The sequence below is a fragment of the Corvus brachyrhynchos genome, unplaced genomic scaffold, assembly GCF_000691975.1.
Source record: "Corvus brachyrhynchos isolate BGI_N302 unplaced genomic scaffold, ASM69197v1 scaffold221, whole genome shotgun sequence".
Taxonomy (NCBI): domain Eukaryota; kingdom Metazoa; phylum Chordata; class Aves; order Passeriformes; family Corvidae; genus Corvus; species Corvus brachyrhynchos.
In genome coordinates, this window is record NW_008236622.1 from 1,365,142 (window position 1) to 1,374,587 (window position 9,446).

The window sequence follows — 9,446 nt, forward strand, 5'->3', positions numbered from 1 at the left end:
GTGGAAGAAACTCGAACACTAATGATATTTAGAATGATAATTCACAGCACCACAGAGAAACGGAAGACAGACTCACCCTGAGGCCATGTGAATGGAAAGCAAGGGTAGTTTCCAAAGCAAAAGGCAGACCTGAAAGATTTAATCCCAATGAGAACAAGCCACCTGTTCTGCCACATGCATTTCCTCCTCATTCTTCATACTGCCTGCCTTATGCAGGAGAGAAGAATTTCATGTCTTCAGGAGGCACAGTTCTGCTCTCTTTTTTCAGGAAAAAAGTGCCTCCACACAGTGAGAAATGTCCTTTGCAATTTTCAAGCTCATTTGAACTTGAAAATACTCTCATCTGACTTCAATGGGACAAATCTTCAGTAGAGCACGCTTGGCTGGACTGGATGCTTGTTGAGAAAAACCAGTCTGCAACCACCTGTCGGCTGCAGGGTCCTTTTGTGAACATTCAGCTCTTTGAGAATAGGACCCGATTTCTGCATCTATACAGCTTTGAGCACATTCTGTCCTTATGGAAGTGTGGAGCTTCAGACACTATCCAAAACACATGATTATTTTTAAACATTGCAATGGCTGCAGTAATACACAGGTGAGTAAACAAATCCCTGCCAGATTAACCCTGAGCCCTGAAAGTTCCCAGAGTACAATATAAGCAGGTAGTTCGAACACTGCTGGGATTTTTAATGCAAAAGTACATGGTGCCGTAGATAACAAACTGCTTTTTTTTAACTTGCTCCTTGTTTCCTTTTGTGCGCCCTCCTCCCATATAGTCGATATCCAAAACATCAAAACACAACTTCATTTTATTTTTCAGAGTTCATTTACTTACCCTCAAAGGCTTTTGTTACAAAGAACAAAGCACATGTGTCTAACAGTTTGACCCTTCCTCCATCCTTCCCTAGGGGCTGCAATTAAACTTTCATTTAAGTAGTTATTTGGTGTGTGGGATACTATGCTAAAATACTTTGAATCAGTGGTTTTTGCAAGGCCCCCAGCTGCTCTGTCTACAGCACCCAGTAACTCTTCTGATCACATTGGAAAGACTTTGCTAATGTTGGGTATGCTTGGGAGGAGTGATTATTTAGATAGAAGAAATGAAAATAGAGAAAGGATTCTTTTTAAGGAAACGCACTGACTGCAAAGGACAACTGGAGTGTGTATTATGTGTCTGTCCATTTCTTGCCCATCATTTTGTTTCTGCCATGGGAATACATCAAAATATTGGCTTCCTGTGAATAAGGCACTTATTCATGACTTAGGACCTTGTAAATTCCTTATGTGATTGTGTTAAAATGTCCTTACATTTCCCATGCTCATGCTAAATTTTTATGTGTTTCAGCACATTCTCCCTGCCCCTCCTCTGGTGCCACTTTACATGCAAAAAAAATGGAAAATTTGTTTTCCTAAAAAACATTGTATTCTGAAAAAAAAAGGTTGGTTGATTTATAGCAAAAGAAGGAAGAAGTGTCTTGTTCCCACCTGTACCACCTCATGTCCCCTTGTCTTTGTCATTATTTTCCATGTTTTGTAAGAAAAAATAGTCATATTTATTTCTGAATGATTCTGGGGCTGTTCCCCTTCCCTCACTGCACACTGCCCCAGTTTGGTTGTTTTTCTTTCTCATCTCATTCATTTCCTTGAAAGCATTCACCCCAGAGTAACTTCATCCACCAGTCTGTGGTTGCAAAGCAGATTCCTCTGGAGAAAACTAAGCCTAAAGCCATACTCCAGCACCAAAGTGGTACTTGGGTGACAACCAGGAGGGCTGCACCATCAGCCAGTCTTCCAGTGCACAGCTAATACATTCCTTACAGAAAATTTTATATCACATGTGCAGTGGAGGCATTCAAGCCAGAGGTCCAAACTCTATTTAATTAAAAATAAGTCCTGTGAACCACATGAAATGGAGTTCTAAGGAGCTTAAGCACGTATCAATCCCATTTACAAGATCTGTTTCTATTGCAGTGAATTGCAGGCTAATTTAATGTCTATAGTACATATAATGTCTGCCAAGTCTGCAGCCTCCCTTTCAGTGGGATCACTAAGAATCTCTGTGCCTTTTAAGGCTATTTTCACAAAGTTTGAGACTTCATCTCTACGGGTTCACAGTTTCTGGAAGGATGAAATACCAATATTTTCATACAAGCTGCATTTCTTCAGAAATCTAGCTAGTACTTGTGCCCCTCATGTTGAGATATAAATCCTTGTCTGCACAGCAATATCAATAACAGTTCTTCCCAATTATGCCAAAATGTTTTTGCATTGACATTGTAGTTGTCAGCTCATATGTTTCCACCAAATGTGCACTCTAGGACTAAACTAAAACTGAATTTAGAATATCCTAAACTTTGGGGGGCGGGGCAGTCATTTGAATCTTGAATGTGCATTTCATGAAGGGCTTAATCAAAACTCAATCAATTCCCACCTCACCAAGTTTAGAAAGGGATTAAAATCCAGTACCAGATTTGGATCTGAATTTTGTGCCTGGGGGCTCATTTCTGTTATCAATTAGTTGTTGCTCTTGTGATGTATCAAAAGGCAGTAGCATATAGGCTGTTGTTTAGAGATGTACATAATGTAGCTTTAAATTTCATTGGGAAACTAAACAAAACCTCTGGCCTTAGGGCTGCATGTTCAAATGCTACAGTCCCATAGTGCATTACACCAGTCAACACTTCTTTTCAAATACCACCCGCATAACAATTAACCTCACTTCAACCTTGAGGTCTCTGATTAGTGATGGCCTATTGTTTAAGTTCCATTAACATAGCCCCTGTGTTGCCCTGTTCTCACTCAAATGGACTAATCAAATCAGTCACCAAGGACTTAAGCTCAGGGTCCAACATCTTTAGTAAGCAGCAATTTTCAATTTAAGTAGAATGGTGGATGTCATCAACACAGTCACAATTAGTATAGCTCTGACATGGAAAACATCCTTAATGATCCCAAATTTGTGAAATATCAAGGGCCCCAGCAACTTGCAATATGAGAATTTCAATGCATAATAGAAAAATTGCAATATTAATAGGGTATTCAATGCATTACCTTGTACCAGACAAGGCTCTAAAAGGACAAACCTCAATCCAATTCCATTTAATTTCAAGAAGCAAATGCTGTTTTAAACCAGTAGAAATAAAAATACATAACAGCATTCATAAAATGTTGGGTTTTGCTCCCCACACCATATTTATTATGCAAAAAAGGAAAGAATTGTTTATTTTTCCAAATCCAGTTACAAAGTTGTTATTCTTGACATTCTTCCTCCTTGGATTACACAACTATGTTTTCATACACAGTAGCTGATACTTGCTCTTTCAATCATTTGGAATTAAAAATGGTCTTGTATTATTTCTTTGAATTATTTTTAACAGTGTCTTCTATTTCTGTCAAGGTATTGGATGATTGGAGCACTGTATCTAAGAAGATACAGTGGAAAAGTCATGGAAAATACTTCACCAGCAGAATTCAGGGCCAAATCTTCAAAGGGCCAATATGCATGCAATGAGAGTTACTACCTCCTTATCAGCACAGATACCCACAGTGCCCAGGCAAGGAATTCTTTTATTTTCATGCACATGCAGTTAGTGCATGAGCAGCACATATATTTTCCAACCATTCAGATCTTTCTTTCCTTTGAATAAGCAGCAAGAAGGCAAAGTGGGAAGCCTCTGGCCATTGATCAGGACACTGAGGACACCAAGGACTTTCAAAATGGAGCCTTTGGGGCAGATAGAATTTTGCTGTGATTATAACTGGTAATTCCTACCTAATCAAAAGGAACCTTTTTTTTTTTTCTTTTCCTCTTGCCACCTTGTTTTCTTGCCATATTGTATCCACTTTCTAAATCTAATACTTTTTCAAACCATGGTGGAATCATACTCTCTCATCTCCTCAGAATATGATGAAGTTGCTAGATAATGTTCACACGTAGTTTTTCTTTTATGATCAGTTAAAACACTGTGCACAGAATAAACATTGCCAGACATATTAAGTGTTTTATTTTTCTGCTTCAGAGAATGAAATTTGGCAGAAATATTCCCTAATTTAAATCCAGCTTTTGTCTGCCTCATTGCTTTACACACCATGTAGTGAAAGAACTGGCTTCACACTGCTCCCACACCACCAGTCCATCTGACTGACAATAGATCCAATCTGCATTACATGGGAGGCCATGTGAGTGGTCTATTCTGCTCCTCCATCTCCACCGACAGCTGGAACTGGACTTGGAGCAAATACCAGGAGAATTTCCATGATAGTCCATTTGGAGCACATATGCTATAAATTCACCATTGCTGCGAAATGGCAAGCCATAGGCCCCGTCTACACAGAAGTTACATGAATTGAAATTAAAACCAATTTAGTCTAAACCAGAATGAACTTCTGCGTGAACGCTCATAATATTAAAATCATCTCGCTTCAGTTTATCCAGCACCGCTGGCTTTTCCCAACAGACAATTAATCAAGTGCAAGAGAAGCACAGACACTGCCAAGCAGTCTCCATCTTTAATTGAAGTCACTTTAAACCCCACCTTTAGCCCCGTTGCTGGCAGGGGCTCTGCTTTATTGGCTGGGGCTGTTCAATCATACATGTCATTCAGAACTGAGGGGGATTCTCTCGCAAGCCTTCAATTCTTTTTTCCATTACCCACAGTCAATCATTGCCTACAATTTGGAGGACTCCAGAAGTGGCACCACACATTGCCCAGCGCTGGATCAGGTTTGGTCCTTGCAGTCCCTCAGTGAAGGCACTGGGGCAGCAGTTTCTGGAGTGGCAAAAGCTTCACACATTCTCCAGCCATTGTTTTGGTCACATTACCCCTGGGCACTGACCCCCTGCCTGCACTGCCTCCTGTTGCTCTTTTGTTCAAGAGAAAACTTGTCATTTAGAGGCTGATTATTAGTTTTCTTTTCTCTTCCCCACCCGGAGTCCCCCTTTAACTGGATCATCACCAGTTTTAGAAGAGTTGCCCCTTTCTAAAGAAAACAAAACAGAATAAACAACCTCTTTCCCGTCCCTGCCAGAGCTCTCTTCTTTTCACCAACATCCATTTTCTCCCAAACAAAATGAAAGGACAGGGAGAAAAAAGGCAGCTTCTTCCCTCCCACCACAATGAAACAACAAAGAGAACAAACAAAATTAAAATTAGGCATTTAAGCTGATTTTCGCCACTTAACTTTTGACATGTTTTTGCAAATTTCGTTCAAGTCCCCTCTGAAGACTCAGACAGTGAAACCCACTGTATCAAGTGGTGTTTCCAAGCCTTTTTTACATAACTTCCGTGAGAGAGCCCACGTGTTGTTTGGAGTGGCAAAGGCACCTTTCTGCTAAGATGAAAACTGGAGGCTATGACACAACAAAGTATTTGTCCCTTTGGGGAGAAATCAAGGTTTAAATGCATAATTTTTCAACTTTATGTACCTCTGAAAATATTTGGGGTCTGATACATCGAAACTCACTTGCAAAAGGATCTCCAGGTGGGTGATTTATTAGAAGTTAAAGCCATTGCCCAAAAGTTCTGTTCTATTTTATGCCCACGTACTGTCGGTTCAGCTTCATTGTCTTGCTTTGAGAAGTAATTGTTTTTCTCTTCAGAAATATATTTTTCTTCCAGTAAGTCTGCATCATATTCATCATCTGGAACGTATTGGGAGCACTGCACTGGGCTCAGCTTGCAGCTGCTCCCAATCATATCTGATGTGCTCAGAGCCAACCTGCAAAAGCCTCAGCAGACAAGGGTGGGACCACCGGCCCTGCCACCACTCCTCCTTCTTGCCCTTGCACCCGCGCTCTGGGGACTTTGCCGCTCTCTTCTTCATTTCCAGGTGTAATTCAAAATGCTGGTTTTGATCCACAAAGCCATTCACGGTTTGAGAGCTTGTACTTCTTTGAGGCTGCTTCTCTGTTTCAACATCGTGTTTCACCTGGCAGCCAAGATTGGCTGCAGTTGCATGAGATGAATAGCAAAGTTGACTCTGTAAAATACATGAGAGATTGCAGAATAACAGGTCATTCTCAGTGGATGTACAGCACAGGAGCAATAGAAATATGGGGAGTGTCTTGTTTTACAGAGGAGAAAAGAAAGGATTTATTTCCATTGGAAAAAATTAATATTCTTCATATTTTTGTTAGAATGTCATTAAGTGGAACCACTCCCCTGAAAATATTCTGCAGTAGAATTACTAAGAACTGTATATGACTTGTGCTCATGTTTGTGTTGTGAGTTACACCAGCAGTAGTATCTTTTCCTTAGAAGCCATTAGGTTTTTTACTAGTCTCACTTAGATCTGAAAAATCCTGAAGAAAAAAAATCACATGTACATGAAACTCCTGAGATGTTACCACCATAGGAAGTCATATAAATAGAATTTTGACTACTGGAAACAGAAAATTAGAATTTAATTTACTAATGGAATTAATTTAATACAACAAAAGAAGGAATACAGAATGTGCTATTCAGGTGCTGCAAATTTCTTCACTAACACCTGTTCCCTCAGTCCAGAAGAAACCTTCTGCACTGGTCTATGCAGATGCCATGAGATAAGGATATTCCTTCATGGCTTTGCAATCATCCAGCTTCTCTTGGGATTTATCTCTGGTTTCATAGCCTACCTGACTGAGGCAGGGCACAGATGTTGCTGTAGTACACTCAAGGGATTCCTTCTTCTGTATAACCCCAGTGCCTGCTACCTCCAGCCAATATCCCCTTTGCCTTTCCGAGGAACATCCAGGTCTCTCCACATGCCCTTGTTCCCCTCTCCCCCATTCCCACCTTCCCACATGCTCCCCTTGAGGTCCCTCACCTTTTTTTGTCAATGTGGCAGCCAGCCAAGAATCCTACTTAACTAGGAGAAAACTATTTTTCTCTGGCTTAACCAAACTAAATGTGTTGAGATTAAATTAACTGGCTGAGTTATAAAACACATAATATCACTGATAGATGTGATTTTACAGCAGGTCAAGAAATATTCTGTTGTTACCCTATGGATGGAAGGTCTTCATTACTCTGTCTTCTTGACCTAGAAGAAAAACTCATGGCTGTAAGGAAAAGATTGAGTAGAGGACTTCAGAGCATTTCAGAAACAGAGGACAAATGGAAAACGAATAGCTTTCTCTAATTCTTTCTTCTTTTTTTTTAACAAAACTCTTTTAAAATAAAATGTTATGCTTGTTATGGTGGTAACAAGCTGTCATATCACTTCTCTTGGGGTTGTGTTTGGAACTGACCAAAATGCTCATAGCCCTGTGCAGGACACAGTTCAAGCCCCTGTGTTGTATAATAAGCTGTGCCCATTGCAATAATTTCAGCTGCATTAAGTCAGCTCAGTAAAGATAATGGAACATAAGAAAACACAATTTTTCCTCACTTAAACAAGACTTGAGTGGAAAAGTATAGTGAACCCTTAGCACTACATACAGCAAGTGGATAGAAAACCATCTGCTCCACTGCTGCCAGCTTTCCTGAGCCTGGGGACCTGACAGATGCCCCAGGCTCCTCAGCAGCAGTTGCTAAGGAAACATTTTAGGGAATCTTTTTCATAAATTCATAGTAATCTCCATTTCTCAAATGTCAAGGCTAATGACTCACCCTTTGATTGCAAATGGGATTTACTACCACAGAATTGCTGGCAGCCTTCAAGTCTAAATTGTATTTGTCAGCATTTGAAGACTTTTAGTACATTGGTTACCACTGCTCCTCTTGAGTGAGTAGAAAATGTAGATACATGAATATCTGGCAGAATTCCCTCAGATATATTTCAACCCTTTCCTAAGTTCTGTATAGGAAAAAAGACAGGTATTGGTGTCCGAAGGGCTCCCACAGCAGGGAATCCCCACAGCAAAGCCTGTGACTTTGGGAGTTTCTTGCCTGAGGTGCAACCTGCCTTCTCCTGGGAAGCACAGACCCCAACAGAGGGGAGCTGGGACCTGCCTAAAGCTGTCTCTGGGGATGACCAGTAGAGACATGCACCCTGCCATTCCCCCCAGGGGTTACTTCTACTTGAAGGCAGCTGGATACGCCCATGGATTTTCTGCAAGTTGCACATAAATCAGTGTCCTTGGTTTCCACCAATTAATTGCTATGGGAATCTGCAGTTTTACCCCTCATGCATTTGGGATGTCACCTGAAACAAGACCAAGAACCTGACACTACAATATTTAGTGCCTTCACCATTCTTTTTCTGCCAAGTGCCAAGTTTGCAAATGCACCCTGAGACTTCTTTCTTCAAAGTATTTGCAAAGTTATCAACAAACCAACTTCAAGGATATCTATTGCTTTGAAGGCAATACATATTTAGAAAAAGATTCTCTCTCAAGTGATACAGACTTCACTCCAGATGGATCTACTTCTAAGTTAAAAGTTTATAGCCCAGAATACAATTTCAAAAGTGGATATTTTAACTCCTAGTACTTTTAAAAATACATAAAAGAACCTCAAACAAATACAGACCTAACCCCAAATTTTCTGTAAATTAATTTTTGTGAACACTTCATATTTATATAAATGCATATTAAAAATCCATTTGAACATTGGTTCATACTGCATTTAAGGCATTTCCACTTAATATAAAAGTTACAGAAATAATGTACTTTGAATGGATTCATATTATAAATCACTGTGACTCATGGAAATCCCTTCTACCAGTGACTGGTATATGGAAGATACTGATGAGACCAGCTTGTTATCAGTAGCATCACATTGTTAGAGGACACATCCCTTGATATAAAATCAGTATCACCCATTTAGGAACATGCAGTTAAAACATATAGAATTTTCTGCAGAGGAACACTTGTATGTTATTTTGAAGTGTTTCCTGGTCACCTTGAACACCATTGTCCAAAACAGGCAGATGGAGCAAACACTCATCCAAATTTTGCTTTCTCTGTCTAGGGAAAAGGCATCCCTCAAGTGCATTTTGTACCACTCTGCCTAGGGACAGAAATATTGGCTTTCCTTTTGCATCTGGCTACAGGATTTTACAGTGTAGATTTGCTCATTTTTCAGCTTGAGTATTTAGCCAAATTTCCAGAGTACATGTCCTATCGCAGGCCAGGTGCTGGGAGAAGACTCCACTCTAGAACTCTTTTTGCCTAAAATACAGAAAGAGGAATTGCTGCCTCTGATGCTGACACTGGTGTTTCCAAGGCCATTTTTTTCCTCTGTTGATTGCCTTCTAATTCTATACCCTCTCATAGAATTTTGCTTTTACTGATAAAATTAAGTACTGTGAGTGTAGAGGTGGTCTTGGGCAGTTCCCCCTTCATTTCCAGATGGATCTATCTAAAATAATAATTTAAAGAACACTGTTAACTCAGAAAATAAGTTTCCAAAATTTGACTGAAAACATGTGGCCCCGAAACATAGATGAAAAATGAACAAACATCTGCATTATCATACTGTTTACCAAATGCTGAAATCAAAGTCCAGTCTATGCACTCTTTC

General features: G+C 40.0%; 1 long non-coding RNA gene across 2 annotated transcripts in view; it reads right to left on the minus strand.

Annotated features, from left to right (window-relative positions):
• Nucleotides 1-3,172: 3,172 nt before the first annotated feature.
• The window catches only part of LOC108444754, a 65,502-nt gene continuing 59,228 nt past the window's right edge, over nucleotides 3,173-9,446 (minus strand). For both annotated transcript variants that reach the window (XR_001859420.1, XR_001859421.1), the window contains one exon: nucleotides 3,173-5,979. This is a non-coding gene — a long non-coding RNA (uncharacterized LOC108444754). The remainder of the gene's footprint in view (nucleotides 5,980-9,446) is intronic.